This window comes from Xenopus tropicalis, chromosome 2, assembly GCF_000004195.4.
Source record: "Xenopus tropicalis strain Nigerian chromosome 2, UCB_Xtro_10.0, whole genome shotgun sequence".
In the NCBI taxonomy this organism is placed as follows: Eukaryota; Metazoa; Chordata; class Amphibia; order Anura; family Pipidae; genus Xenopus; species Xenopus tropicalis.
In genome coordinates, this window is record NC_030678.2 from 132599067 (window position 1) to 132614546 (window position 15480).

The 15480-nt window shown below is 41.7% G+C and overlaps 1 protein-coding gene across 3 annotated transcripts in view; it reads right to left on the reverse strand.

The window, feature by feature from the left end:
- The window catches only part of vwa8 (von Willebrand factor A domain containing 8), a 196901-nt gene that overhangs the window by 164905 nt on the left and 16516 nt on the right, over window positions 1-15480 (reverse strand). The window contains exon 1 of one of the 3 annotated variants that reach the window (XM_012957744.3): window positions 1066-1320. The exons of the other annotated variants lie outside the window; for them this stretch is intronic. The gene's annotated coding sequence lies outside the window, so the exon portion shown is untranslated. Of the gene's footprint in view, window positions 1-1065; window positions 1321-15480 lie in introns of those variants that run through there. 3 annotated transcript variants of the gene reach the window in all.

Consider the following 15480-nt stretch of genomic DNA (forward strand, 5'->3'; position numbering starts at 1 on the left):
TTGGGGTAATGTTCCCTCTAATTAGTTCTTGGCTATTTTCTTTTGTACACACTTTTTAAAACTGGTGTGTTCAGTAAAAAATTATGTGATTTCACACAAATATCTTTGTGCAACCACAATTTATTGTGTGTGCTGGTCTCAAATTTCTGTTTGCATGCACAAGAAGACAGCTTAAAGGGAACATTGCATGGGGGCATTTTACAGACATGGCTGGATACGTTTTATGAGTAAGCATTAATTCTGAAAGTAGTGCCACCTTTAGGGTAAACATAACAGGAGTACTACCTCGCTAGGAGCTAGCCCTAAAATGGCAATGTACAGTACTGGCAATATTAGGAGTAAAAATAAATTACTTTAAAACGGTACTGACAGATCTTGGATCACATGTTGTGAACAAATACATACAATTCAATTCATGGCCATGAAAACTACATCTGACATGCAAGTAGATTTTTCTAATGGGAACTGAGCATATAGACCTGTCTCATACAACCATAAATAACTGAAAATATATTCATTTATGAATCATCCTAGATATATGCAGAATGTGCAGGAGCAGGTATGGTCAAAACACCTCTATTAAACAAACTGGTGAACTACAACTTTCAGAAGGCTGAAGTTACCTAATTTAACCTACTCTTTTTTTTTCATTCCATTAATTAGCCCTTAGGAAAGCCACGAGGGGAATCGTGCAGATTATCTGTGTGTCTCCTGTCAGTGGGAAAGCACAACCCCAGGAAACACTACTAGCTGCTGTCAGCATGGGGGGGGGGAGATTGGAGGAAGTGACTGAACTGCGTAAGGTTTAAACTCTCAGTCCATGAACTCACAAACTGACAGCCTCAAAAGATTTAATGAAGACGCGTTCTTTCAGTCAGTACACCACAGTATCGACATGGCTTTAAGGGGAATGTTGCCACAAACTGTAACTGCCTACTGAAGCCAAAGCACTAATACTGCGATAATGTGAGTGCCATTCAGTCACGGCACCAATAAGGCAGGTCAGTCAAGTACTTTTCTTTAGTTTTCTTTAAAAAATTCCCTTGTAACCCCGCGTGTTCTTACACTGTCACTGTTTGTCCTCCACAGCTCCTGTTGTTGTGTCACCGGCTCATGTGCTGCAGGGGGATGGAGAAAACAGGAGCACAAAGTCCTCCCGGAAATACTTCCCCGCCTTAGTGTGAATGAAGCCCAAATAGGGCTGAAATGAATTTAGGCTAGGACCTCTTCCCCCTTTAGCCATATGGTCATTCGGGCAGGACCTGCTCCCTCCCCCGGCCAGCTCCAGGTAGAACAATAGAAGTGTGAGCAGCGGAGGGAAAGAGGGGGGGGGGGAAAGGGAGAGGAGAGAGGGGAGGGGAGTTGGGGCAGAGCAAGGTATGTAATGGGATGTATGTTTGTTAAAGGAACAGTAACACCAAAAAATGAAAGTGTATAAAAGTAATTACAATATAATGTACTGTTGCCCTGCATTGCTACAACTGGTGTGTTTGCCTCAGAAAGACTACTATAGTTTATATAATAAGCTGCTGTGTAGCCTGGGGACAGCCATTCAAAGGAGAAAAAGCACAGGCACATTGCAGATAACAGACAAACCCCCATTATATGGGGCTTATCTACTAGTTATCTGCTATGTAACCTGTGCCAATGGATGCCATTGGTGCAGGAGTGGAAGTGCCCAGGAGGAAGATTCTTCGGCCAAAAAGGTTCCGGGATGGAGGGGAGCAGGGGGAGTTGTTGTTAGGAACCACACGGAGGAGGAAGGCAAGGTATCTTTTGCAGGAGGAGAGTTACACCAAACGTCCGGTGCTGGGAATGGTTGGCAAAGTAATGAGGAGAAATGGTGCAACGCCGCAGGATTGCGGAAGATTTCCAGATGACGGCAGAGGGGGTACGGAATGTGGCAAGGAATAAGGGGAGTGCGCGGTAAGTGCAGCGGAACAAGGGAGGGGGTTCGGAGGCCCGCGAACAAGGGAGGGGGTTCGGAGGCCGCGAACAAGGGAGGGGGTTCGGAGGGGAATAGGCCGGAAGAAGGCTGCCACTGCCATCAACGCAGACCACGAAAGGGTCCCAATGGGGGGGAGTAAGGGATTTGGGGAGCGATCAGACCACATCGGGAGACGCAGGAAGGGGGACATTGGGTGGATCTGAATGCTGGGAAAAGAAGTTGACGGCCACCGAGACAGAAGGAGGGAGAGAGCGCACCACAGAAAGGGGAGAGGAGTTGGAGGAGGCATCGGACAAAGGTAAGTGGGGCATGGAGGCTGATCCTGTCCCTGGGAGGGGGGGTTGCGGGCGAGGCTGGGCAAGATGGGGTTGCAAAACACAACTGAGAGGTAATGGCCGACCAAGATACGTGCAGGACGCCTTGAGACCCAGGTATGGGGGTGGTCTGCAAGGTTGGTACAATAGCTATGAGGTGATTTTTATGAGGATGCTTATTGTGATGGGGATGGTTGTAGTTATGATCTGAGGAAGGCGCATAGGCCTTGGCAAAGGAGACCTAGGTGGATGGACCAACAAGATAACATGTACAGTCATAATTTTGGTTGTGCAAGTTTCTGTCAAGGGAAAAGTGGGATCTTTTCTTCAGACTGGCTCCTAAGGCAGAAAGATCTGCTCACGCGTGTCCCAGCAATTTATGGCAGTTGGTGAACCCATATTATAAGAGCTATACAGCATGTCATTATCGAAAAAAATTCTGGCCAGCTATAAAAGGGCTTGGGAAAGATGGCAGCTATTCTGCATTGGTGGTAAGAAAAATTATGCTTTTAAGGATTTATTTGAATTTTTGATGGAACGTTACAAGGAGGGGAAGTCTAAAGCGGTTGCGGCTACTACATTGGCGGCAATTTCGCATTTTTCCGTAGCAGGAGGTAGGCCCGATTTCACACATCATCCTATTGTTAAGAAAGTGATGAAGGGCTGGAGTAGAGCTGAAGGCCCAAGGGTAGATAAAAGGGAACCTATCATTAAAGATAGGCTGCAACAGATATTGCGTTCATTGGGCGCAATTTGTTTTGACCAATTTGAATGTGTTTAGAGCAGCTTTTGCCCTGTTGTTTGGTGGAGCTTTTCATGTTAGTTAGCTGGTGCCACCTTCTAAGAAGGCAATAGAAAAAGGATTGCAATACAAGAATGTATCATTACAAAAAAATAAATTGTTGATTTATATTAGTAGGTCGAAGACAGATCAAATGGGTAAAGGAAAATGGGTAAGTATACTGGGAACAGGGGAAGTATCATGCCCAGCGGTGCGTCCGGAGGGGGGGCAGCTATTGTTGTTGCATAAAGATGGTTCCCCTCTTTCAGCCTTTCAGTTTAGGCAAGTTCTGAAGAAGGCGGTGTTCGATAATGGTTGGGACCCAAAGAAGTTTGGAACCCATTCTTTTAGAATCGGCGCAGCAACTGAAGCTGCAATGGGGGGTGGTAGCAGTGACAAGATAAAAAAAAGAGTTCATTTATCGAGGGAAGGTTTGGATTTGTTCATTGGGAATATCAAGGCTTTTATTGATGAATGGTGGAGGTCACGGGCCAGGTAGTGGGGCCATTGGAAAAGGATAGGTGTCACCCTCCCCCTTTTTCCATTGGTTGGCGGCAGTGCGGCTCTGAGAGCATGAGTTGGTTGAAGTGCAGGCCTACCTTTAGTGAGTCACTAGTGTACATCAGACTTTGACTGCACGGTCTTCTCTGATGCATGCAAGAGACTGGTTAGCGCCATTTATGCACAACGAGGGAGCAGGGGGATGGGCTTAAGAAAGCGATCACTGAGTGCGCACGGCCCTATGATCCCTGCTCTAATTGTTTCATGGTAAATTTTTTGGGCATTGCACCCACGTTGGGTAGGGGGATGGGCTTAAGAAAGCGATCACTGAGTGTGCGTGGCCCTATGATCCCTGCTCTAATTTTTCATGGTAAAATTTTTTGGGCATTGCACCCACGTTGGTTTTTTGGAGACACAATAGTTTTTGTATTTGGAAAATAAGAGCCGCAGCTGGGGTCAGGGTGTACCTATATATATATATATAAAAATAATCTCATAGAAAGCACTCACGGAAAAAAATATAAAAATAGAACAATTTATTACATCAAAATATATATATATTTTTTATGGTTTCAATAATAAAAGCCTGTGACCTCCACAGAATTTGCCACATAATGTCTCAGTGTGTTTACTTTGGTGGTGAGGGGGGATAGGGGGTTCCTTGACCTAGTGCTAGAAGGATGAAGAGCGTTTACATATTCATGTCGATAGCAATAGTTCCAGGTTATAAATATTATCTATTTATGTATTTATAAATCACCGGCGTATTCACACAATGTTCACACCAGTCCCTGCCCCATGAGCTTACAATCTAAGGTTTTACCGCAGGCTGGATAATACACACAAACTGTATGTCGGGATTATTTGCCAAATTGTTTGAAAACTTATGTGAGGGATATCATTCCTACACAGCCACACCCTACTATTAATATGTACAGGTATGGGATCTGTTATCCAAAATGCTTGGGACCTGGGGTTTTCCAGATAAGGGATCTTTCCGTAATTTGGATCTCCATAACTTAAGTCTGCTAAAAATCATTTAAATATTGAATACACCTAATAGGCTTGTTTTGCCTCCAATAAGGATTATTTATACCTTAGTTAGGATGAAGTACAAGGTTCTGTTTTATTATTAAATAGAAAAAGGAGATAATTTTTAAAAATTATTTGCTTATAATGGAGTTTATGGCAGATGGCCTTTCCGTAATTCGGAGCATTCTGGCTAACGAGTTTCCGGATAAGGGATCCCATACCTGTACTTATAACTAAGAAACCTATTCTGCAGTGCTGACTCGGAGCCGTATTTATATATAGGCATTCGAGGGCCTGTGCATAGGGTGGCAACCTTAGGTGGGTGACCCTGAGGTGCATATATAATCAATAAAGTTTAAAAAATAAAAAAAATATAAACTCAACAACTGCCGACCTACTAATGGAGATAAGGAGGGTGAAGTGTCCGGCTCTTTTTACATCCATGACATTATGAGTACCAGTATGGCAGACTTTGTCACCCTGTGATCTACTCTTGCCACCTGACCTCCATCATGAGATCTACCACAGTTAAAATAGTCTATCATTTGGTTCAATAAGCAAGAAAAAGTATCAATGTTTTACAAATACACATGGCAATATATTAATGCAGTGCCAAATTAACATTTAATGCCCACATAACATTATTCAAGTGCCAACTTCAAGTTTAATGTGAAAGGATTGTAGTAGTTTTTACTTCCCTTCTTCATGGCCCACTATGTAGTCTGCACACAGAAACATATATAAAGTGGGAACAAATTTATACAGCGGCTCGGTGAGGACACTTCTATACTCGGATAAAACTACAAAGACTGATGGCTTGAGCATCCGCACTCAAAAGCTCCATTATGCTGGGGGGGGGAAAAAGAAGTGGCGGGATGTCATCCTGCTGCATTCCACCTCAAGGTCTACCAGAAACTTTAAAGTGAACTATTGGTAGACCGCAATATACCATTTGGGCACCCCTGCTGTATGGTGTCACTTCCGCCGTTTGGGGGAGTGTACTTAGGTCAGGCTACTAGGGTGGCTGGGTGCTGTACAATACATGGGTGTATACACTGAACATGTTACAAGTATGTTGAACATTTTATGATACAATAGGTGAAGAGGGACCTGCCCCAAAGAGATCTTACAATCTTAAGAAGTGTTGACACACAATTTTGGGAATGGCCAAGATCAGAAGTTGGCAAGGTGACAGATGTAGCATAGGGTATTTCATTTAGCAGCATATAGTGCTCACTAAAGCTTTGCTAAACGACTGTAGATGAAAAGCGTCTTTAAAAAAAAAATTTAAAGGACACGTAAAGCCTACATTTGCCTACAATGTATATCAGTTGGGCACGTCTCCCCCTCCAGAAGGGCATCATTTGTACTGCATTTTTCCTCTGATACATAATAAGTTACATTTAAATCTGCAAGCAGCATACACACACACAGACCCTCATTCAACATACATTTAATCAAGAATACAGGCTCACACAGGCACAACTGTCTTTGATAAAAGTTCTGCTTTGTTTGAGCATTGTAATGGTAAAACTGAGCTAAGGAGAAATAAATTGAAGCAGACAGCTAGAGCTGAGTTTCTATGGGAACCAGCAATGCCATCTCTTCACTGGCTGCTAGACTGGGGGTGTGTTTAGTAATCTCAGTTTAGAACAACTGAGCATGTCTGGCAAGCAAGGAACCAAAGCAAATTCCCAAGGGTGGGGGGCCGAGTGGGTTACAGGAGGAGAAGGAAATCTAAGTGATTAAGGAGATGTTACAACCTTACTATTAACCTCTGGGCAACCAGTGTGGCAGGTATTGAAAGATTTCAAAGAGGCTGTTCACTTACATTTTTGTGCGTGGGGGTTTACATGTCCTTTAACTGATCTTTTGAAGACAGAATATAAAAGCAAATTCCAGAGAGGTGCACCCCTGAGCAAAGTCTTTAATGCCCCAGTTTTCATGGTCCAATGTGTGCTTAGTTATTTTGAGGCACATTTGCATATAATGAAAGTTGTTGTGTTTTTTTTTTTTTATGTACCTACTCTAAGGGGCAGATTTATCAAAATGTGAGTTTAGAGCTTAAGAAACTTTACCCACCCACTCACCCATGCTCTATTCACTCCTATGGGAGTTTAGAAGATTGTTTATCAGTGGGTGAAAGTTAGAACTCACCATTTGATAAATACACTTCTAAAAATCCCATAGGAATGAATAGAGCATGGGTGAGTTTCTATGTCCTAAGCTCTAAACTCACATATTGATAAATCTGCCCCTTAAGGCTAGTGGTACATGGGGTGTATAGACAAAGTGGTCAAAGTGCTCCTGTCCATCTATTGCTGCTCATAATGGAAACCCTGACAGACATACATGGATTGGCAGGTGTACAGCCACACAAATAGGCTTCAACTGGGCCGCTGGGAAAAAACCCAGCGGGCCCCGGCGGCCCAGACCCGAACCTTGGTAGCACTCCCCTGGCCTGACGGTGTTCCTCCCCTGACACGTTAAACTTCCACACGCTCATGGGACTGGGGTTAGGGAGGCTCAGCAGCACCCCCTGACCCCTCACAGGGGCCCCTAGGGGAGTGTGGGGGACGTGGCCGGTGGAGGGAACGTGCAGGGGCCCTGAGGCGGTAGTCCCGGTGGGCCCTGCACCCCCCAGTCCGACCCAGCACACAAAAACATTTACTTGCATGCAGAGAACTTTCTATTTAAGAGTAATTGGTAAATTTTGCCTCAACAAATCCTATGCAAGGCAATAGACAGTGGTAATATTTCCATCTGGTGGACTGTGGTGAGCTGTATGTCATCTTTTGATAAATATACGCCATTGTGTGCTCTTTTAAAATTATGTTATACTTGTCAGATCAGTGTAATGCATCTTTTTTATTTAAAAAAATTTTTCATTCATTTCTACAATTCCTCATTCCCTCCTTTTTATGGAGTCTGCAGGATGTGGTACAAGATGGATCACAATCTTTAATTTGGGTAACCAGTAAAAAAAAACAGTTTTTATAGTACACAAAAGTGCAAAAAGGCACTGCCTCCCTGTTCTGCAATTTAAAGGAACAGTAATACCAAAAAATGAAAGTGTATAAAAGTAACTAAAATATAATGTGCTGCTGCCCTGCACTGGTAAAAGTTGTGTGTTTACTTCAGAAAGTCTACTATAATTTCTATATAATAAGCTGCTATGTAGCCATGGGGGCAGCCATTCAAAGGAGAAAAGGCACAGGCAAAACAGATAAAACACTATTGTATTCTACAGAGCTTATCAGTTATCTGCTATGTAACCTGTGCCTTTTCTCCTTTTTTCCAGCTTGAATGGCTGCCCCCGTGGCTACACAGCAGCTTATTATATAAATTATAGTAGTGTTACTGTAGCAAACACACCAGTTTTACCAGTGCAGGGCAACAGTGCATTATATATTTATTACTTTAAAGCTCTTTCATTTTTTAGTGTTACTGTTCCTTTAACAACTCTACTTGAAAGCCTTTCCAGAGGATTTGCTAAATATATCTACAGTATCAATCAAGGATTAATTTAGCAGCACAACTAGAGACTTCCACCCTTCTTTTCCTCACTTCTTCCTACCACTTTACCCCTACTCCTCTGATAATTATATCACTGGGCTAATTAACATAGACTGCTGTGCAGCCAGTTTTCTCTGTTAAAACATAAAGGCTGTGTGCACAAAAAATACTATTGTGCATAGTTTTCAAAATTTCAACAGAGAGGGAGAGACCAAAATATCAGATTATTTTTTTTCTGTTAAATTTTCTGTGCTCTGCTCAATAGTTTGTGCATTAGGATTTTATAACCTGTGGGCACACACTAATTTGTTGTTGTACTTTAGTTCTCCTTTAATACATCTGTATGCTGCATAAACTAGCAACCAAATATGCTTGGGCATTCAGAAACATCCATGGTAGTATCCTAACTTTATCCAGACTGTAAGTTTTTACTATCAGTGCAATTTATGCATTCCACAACATGCCACTACAAGCCTTGAATTATTTATATCTGGCATTTTGGTCTGTACTTACAAAAGTGCATGTAGAAGGGTTATTGGGTAATATAAACATGGCAAAAGATCAAAAGTACCTCCCATTTAGTGGTGTAATAAGCATTATATGAGCAATGTGCAGAGTCATTAGGAATACCAAATTTTAAAGGGGACCCAGAGGGGTTCCATTATGAAATTCGTAAGATTTGCACTTTCCCATCCACATTCTGTAGTGCCTGAACCTTGTGTTGAGAACTAAACTTTATTGAATTTGGAAGCTTTGTTAACTTTGTTACAAGCAAGACTGAGTGATCAGATTCAGTTATAATGTTGCAAACTATTCCACTCTAACTGCATTGGTAAATTAGCTCGAGAGTGAAGTCTGTATTGATACATGTGCCAAAATCTAAAACCTACACTGCAGTAGATTCTTTAATTGTTTTAGTTCAACACTCTTCAGAACTGAGCAACCTCCCATTTGATAAAAGGAGGTGGGAAACTCCAAACCCATCCCCAGTTAGTTGTGCCTTATATGCTATAATCCATAATTTAAAAAATTCCTTCTCTTTTTATTATTATTATTATTAACATTTATTTATAAAGCGCCAACATATTCCGCGGCGCTGTACAATAAGTGGGTTTCATACACTGGACAGTGTATCCAGTGACTGGATATGAGGAGTGAAGGACAGGGCAGAATCAAGTATAACCCCAAGGCACCGGGCCTGGGAAGATGGGGTGATGGTAGAATTGTTAACCTTTATAGATACCTCAGGAACAATGTGGGCATTGGATGGGGGAAAGAGAACCAATTCAGTCTTAGAGAGATTTAATTTAAGGTAACTTTTGGACATCCAAGTGGAGATAGCGGTCAGGCAGGAAATGACATGAGTTAGGGCTCTGGCACACGGGCAGAATAGTCGCCCGCATCAAATCTCCCTTTTCGCAGGCAACTAATTTCCCCGAATTGCCATCCCACCAGCGAAAATGTAAATTGCCGGTGGGATGGCATACGGGGCACCGCGATTTCAACAAAATCGCAGAAGTTTCCTCTCAATGAAACCGCGTATGCCATCCCACAGGCGACTAATCTCCCCGTGTGCCAGAGCCCTTAGAAGCTCTGGGTTGAGTTTAGGAGAGGAAAGATAAATCTAAGTATCATCAGCATAGAGGTGGTACTGAAAGCCAAAAGAATTGATTAATTTGCCAAGTGAGGAGGTATAGAGAGAAAATAGTAAGGGGCCCAGGACAGAGCCTTGAGGAACCCCGATAGAAAGAGGCAAGAGAGAAGACGATGCTCCATTGTAAGAGACACTGAAGGACTGATCTGAGAGATAAAAGATGAAAACCAGGATAAGGCAAATTTTAAGGTTTATCTACACAAGGTTCCAACAATGGGAGTGTGCAATTTTTACTAGTTCCTAAATAAAGGGGACCCAGAGAAAATTCTTTTAAAGGAGAAAGAAAGGTAAAAACTAAGTACCGTATATACTCGAGTATAAGCCGAGATTTTCAGTACCAATAATGTGCTGAAAAAGGGCCCGAGTATATACGGTAGTTTACGTTCTGCGCTCCTGGATGTGCGTGGACGTTCACTCTGGAAGACGCGCGCCAACCCCCTCCGCCGCCCCGTGTGCATTTTGTCTAATCTAAAGCGCAGGGAGCGCTTTCAGCAGCGTAACACACTAGAGCCAATGGTAACCATGGTAACGCGACGCTTAAACTTACGGCGCACATAGAGTCATGCGTGTCAGGGAGCAGGAAGCGAAGGAGCTGTCAAGCAGCGCGCTGGAAGCGCCTTTTTGGCCGAAGACACAGGAGAGAAAAACAGTAAGTTACACATTGGTAGCATAATAACTATAAGGAGCTCGTTGTTGTGCTGTGGTTGCTGTCTTGGCTCGCATTTGGATATCACTGCTTGGGGGTGGGGTTACTGGTCCCTCTTATATTTATTAAATTGTAGAAAGCTGTTTGTCTGTAGGTTTGTGTTTATTTATGGTTAAGCTGTCATACTATTATTCTCTTTCATAGACTCCTGAGGCACAGTGGGCTCCAGTTGCTATATTGTTATGTGTATATATATATATATATATATATATATATATAATATATTTCCCTGCATTTGCATGCTCTAGCTGCAAGGAAGTACATTTTGTTTCCCTTTCAAGCTGCAGTTATGGAGCCGGAGTTTCTAGATAAACTTAAACTTGTGATTCTACATCACTCACCCCAAAAAGTATACAGAACTATATTAGAATTAAATAACAAATTTACAATCAAAATTAAATGAGATATTAACACGTCCAACCTTGCATATGGTTATCTTATGTTGGATGCGCCTCATTTTCCAGTCCATACCTTGTGTTTATTAATATGGTAGTCATGTAAGCACTTGTGAGTGTCCTTTTATTAAATAATTTGATTATTGAAACTTAGCAGTAGCGGCTGCATTTCACACCCTAGGCTTATACTCAAGTCAATAAGTTTTTCCAGTTTTCTTAGGTAAAATTAGGTACCTCGGCTTATACTCGGATCGGCTTATACTCGAGTATGTACGGTAAGCTTTATCAGAAAGGTCTATGTAAATACAGCCATAAGCACTCACAGAAACGCTGCACTGACTTCTCGGAAAAAGATTAGTTGTATCTGTAATTCCTGTGCCAGAGACACGCAGCTTTCTGTTCTCTGCTCTTTCCTGCTCCCCCCTCCCTCAAGAATGCTAAGAACTCACTCCAGCCCCTTAGGAATGGGAATCTGAGCCAATCAGCAGGAAGCTGACTCATAGGGGCACATTTACTAATCCATGAATCTGAATCCCAAATGGGAAAAAATCGAATTGGAAACAAAAGATTTTTTCGCGACGGCGACGAGAAAGTCGCGGAAAATATACGATAAAGTCGTAACGGCGACGAAAAAATCGCGCAAAATACGAAAAAAACGCAAAAATACCGATCATTGCGAAAAAACACGCTCGGATGCTTTCGGTCCGTTCGTGGATTAGTAAATCTGCCCCATAGTCTTACTAACTGAGCATGTTCACTTGGTCTGCATGTCTGTGCAGGAATGAGTCATTATGGGAACTTCCTTTACACAGCTCAGTGTTTTTTCTTCCTGTTTGGCTTCAGATCTTCTGAACAGGTAAAATATGTGGAGACTTAAGGGCACTATTGAGACAACTGAAGGTATGCCTGCAGCTTGAGATTAACTCTTTACTAGCCTTTCCTTCTCCTTTAAAGAGATTCTGTTATTATTTTTGTGTAAATTACACTTTGTAAAATAATTACACATAAAAAAAAAATACACATAGCAAATAATTCACTCTACCATTTAAAATTTTATTCTTGAACCAACAAATGCTTTTTTTTTTTAGCTGTAATATTGGTGTGTAGGCGCCATCTCAGTGCATTGTGCCTGAGTCTGAGCTTTCAGAAGGAGACAGTGCTACACATTAGAACTACTTTCAGATAACCTATTGCAGCGCTTCTCAACCTGTGGGTTGCAACACCTTTGGGCGTTGAACGACCCTTTCACAGGGGTCACTGAAGAACATTGGAAAACACATATTTCTGATGGTCTTAGGAATAATTTGATGGTTGGGGTCACCACAACATGAGGAACTGTATTAAAGGGTTTGCGGCATTAGGAAGGTTGAGAACCACTGACTTATTGTTTCTCCTACTCCTATGTAACTGGAGGAGTTGCAAGACGGACTTGGGTTTTTCTTACTATTGAGTGCTATTTTGATATCTGCTGGAAACTGCTATCTTGCTACCTTCTCATTGTTCCTGCTGTTGGGAGGGGGGTGATATCACTCCAACTTGCAGCTCAGCAGTAAAGTGTAACTGAAGTTTGTCAGAGCACAGGTCACGTGGCTGTGAAACCCTGGGAAATGAAAAATATGGCTAGCCCCATGTGAAATTTTAAAATTAAATATAATCTGTTTGCGTTTTTGAAAAATGGATTTCAATGCAGGATTCTGCTGAAGAAACTCTATGTGTTTTGAAAAAACATGTTTTCCCATGACAGTATTTATATTTCTAAATAAAGCCCCAAAATACCTTACGTTGTATGGTCACTTTTATGGAATTAATCACCCATCCATGACAAATGGTATATGCAAGTGATTTGTAAATTCGTGCCTATAGCATATTGTACTACACTGAAAGCTTTAAAAATGTAGCAGGTTTACATCCCTGGAGAAAATACAGTTTCACAGTGGAAAGTATACCTTGTGAATAAGCAGAGATTATCTTCAACTTTAGCAGACAGTAAAGCATGAGGGCATAGCTTATGTTGTGCACATAACATTCCTTTAGTGTTTATACAGCATTAGGAACATCATATTGCTTGTCTCACAGAGGCATTTGCCATAAACTGTAATAAAACAGTACCAGTTATGTAGTACTTCTAGTGGTGTTTATTTAGGAATTGTGGCCCAAATGAACAGTTAGATTGGTTAGGTACATACAATTAGGCTTGCCAGCTATCTGGCTTTTGGAAGGTGCTGTTCGGTTCTTGGTTCTAGAAAGGCTGTTTAGTTTTCAAAGGTCTGAAAACACGACAGAAGTAAAAACTGCATTCAACCTTACTTGTGTGGCTCAGGATTGCCGTTCTAGCTACAAACTTGGATTGATTAATATACTGTTTATTGTGAGCTCGCTGGAGACACAGAGTGGGATCTGCACTACCGATGACACAATAGTTTTGATGAGGTTTTGGTTGATGAGGCATTGGAATTTTATGATGCAACACAATTTTTATGTTGAAGCACACAAATGTTGTGTTCAGCAATTATTCTTTAGTAAGCCACATTTGCTTATAAATATTCCAAAATATAATATAATTGAAAACTATCATTATACAGCAATTTATTTCATAAGCCAATTACTTTTTTTCATGGAACAGAGTTGTCAGCACTGATAACAGAGGAATGGCACCCTACTGCTTCTACTCAAATACATTATTTATAAGTTCATGCAAAGATGGAGGCCTTTCTCCCTCTATTTACACGCACATATTTACTTATGCAAATGTAAAGAGCAACACATGGAATCATGCGCAACCCTTCTTCATGTTCATGGATCTTCTGGTATGAATTAGATGTAGAAACTTTTCTTGCAATAAAAACAATATATATATATATATATATATATATATATAAGAATACATATTCCTGCAGTTCTGAGAAGGGGAAACCAGAGGTATTTATATGAACTCATCATTTCTACAGAGAGTTGATCCAGAGATGGAAAAATCAATCAGATGTATGCATGCATATTTTGCAGTAATTCTGACTTCAGCTCTCATTAGTGCTGGAAAAGAAATGCATAATTTATAAGCAAGCATCTGAAAATATATTAAAATTGTAGCAAGGCTGGAAGCTTTGATACTTTTGAGACATTGGGTTAGTGATTTAAGACCATGTAATTAATATCATGTGAAGCTCACGAAATTCTGACACAAAAAATTTTGAAGATTCCTTAATTTTTCAAAATGATAAAAGAAAAAAAATAATGATAGTCAAACTTCTTGTTCCTTTTTCTAATTAAGCTGTTTTATTTTTGTGTTTGGTAGGCAACAGACAGTAGCAGCATATGAGGTCAGACACATGTAGCTGGCTGCTGAGCAGTAGCGTAACTTGGTCATGTTGGGACCCCCTTCCCGCAAAGAAATCCTCTGAGGGGGCCTGGCATGAACAGCCCCTCCTCCCCTGCCCTACTCTCCTGTCCCACATCATGCTGCTGTTTCAAAGGTAGGAGAGGGGCCAGGGAAGGGGGACTACAATAGGGCAGACCCCATGGTCCACGTCAAACCCCCCCCCTCATGACCATGGAATCTGCTGTATAGGTAGTTACAGTGGAGGAAATAATTATTTGACCCCTCACTGATTTTGTAAGTTTGTCCAATGACAAAGAAATGAAAAGTTTCAGAACAGTATCATTTCAATGGTAGGTTTATTTTAACAGTGGCAGATAGCACATCAAAAGGAAAATCGAAAAAATAACTTTAAATAAAAGATAGCAACTGATTTGCATTTCATTGAGTGAAATAAGTTTTTGAACCCTCTAACAAAAAAAGACTTAATACTTAGTGGAAAAACCCTTGTTTGCAAGCACAGAGGTCAAACGTTTCTTGTAATTGATGACCAAGTTTGCGCACATTTTAGGAGGAATGTTGGTCCACTCCTCTTTGCAGATCATCTCTAAATCCCTAAGGTTTCGAGGCTGTCTCTGTGCAACTCTGAGCTTGAGCTCCCTCCATAGGTTTTCTATTGGATTAAGGTCCGGAGACTGACTAGGCCACTCCATGACCTTAATGTGCTTCTTCTTGAGCCACTCCTTTGTTGCCTTTGCTGTATGTTTTGGGTCATTGTCGTGCTGGAACACCCATCCACGACATCCACGGTTGTCGTTCAGGATTTCACGATACATGGCTCCGTCCATTTTCCCGTTAATGCGAATAAGTTGTCCTGTGCCCTTAGCAGAAAAACACCCCCAAAGCAAAATGTTTCCACCCCCATGCTTGACGGTGGGGGACGGTGTTTTGGGGGTCATAGGCAGCATTTTTCTTCCTCCAAACACAGCGAGTTGAGTTAATGCCAAAGAGCTCTATTTTGGTCTCATCAGACCACAGCACCTTCTCCCAGTCACTCACAGAATCATTCAGGTGTTCATTGGCAAACTTCAGACGGGCCTGCACATGTGCCTTCTTGAGCATGGGGACCTTGCGAGCCCTGCAGGATTTTAATCCATTGCGGTGTAATCTGTTTCCAATGGTTTTCTTGGTGACTGTGGTCCCTGCTAATTTGAGGTCATTAACTAACTCCTCCCGTGTAGTTCTAGGATGCTTTTTCACCTTTCTCAGAATCATTGACACCCCACGAGGTGAGATCTTGCGTGGAGCCCCAGAGCGAGG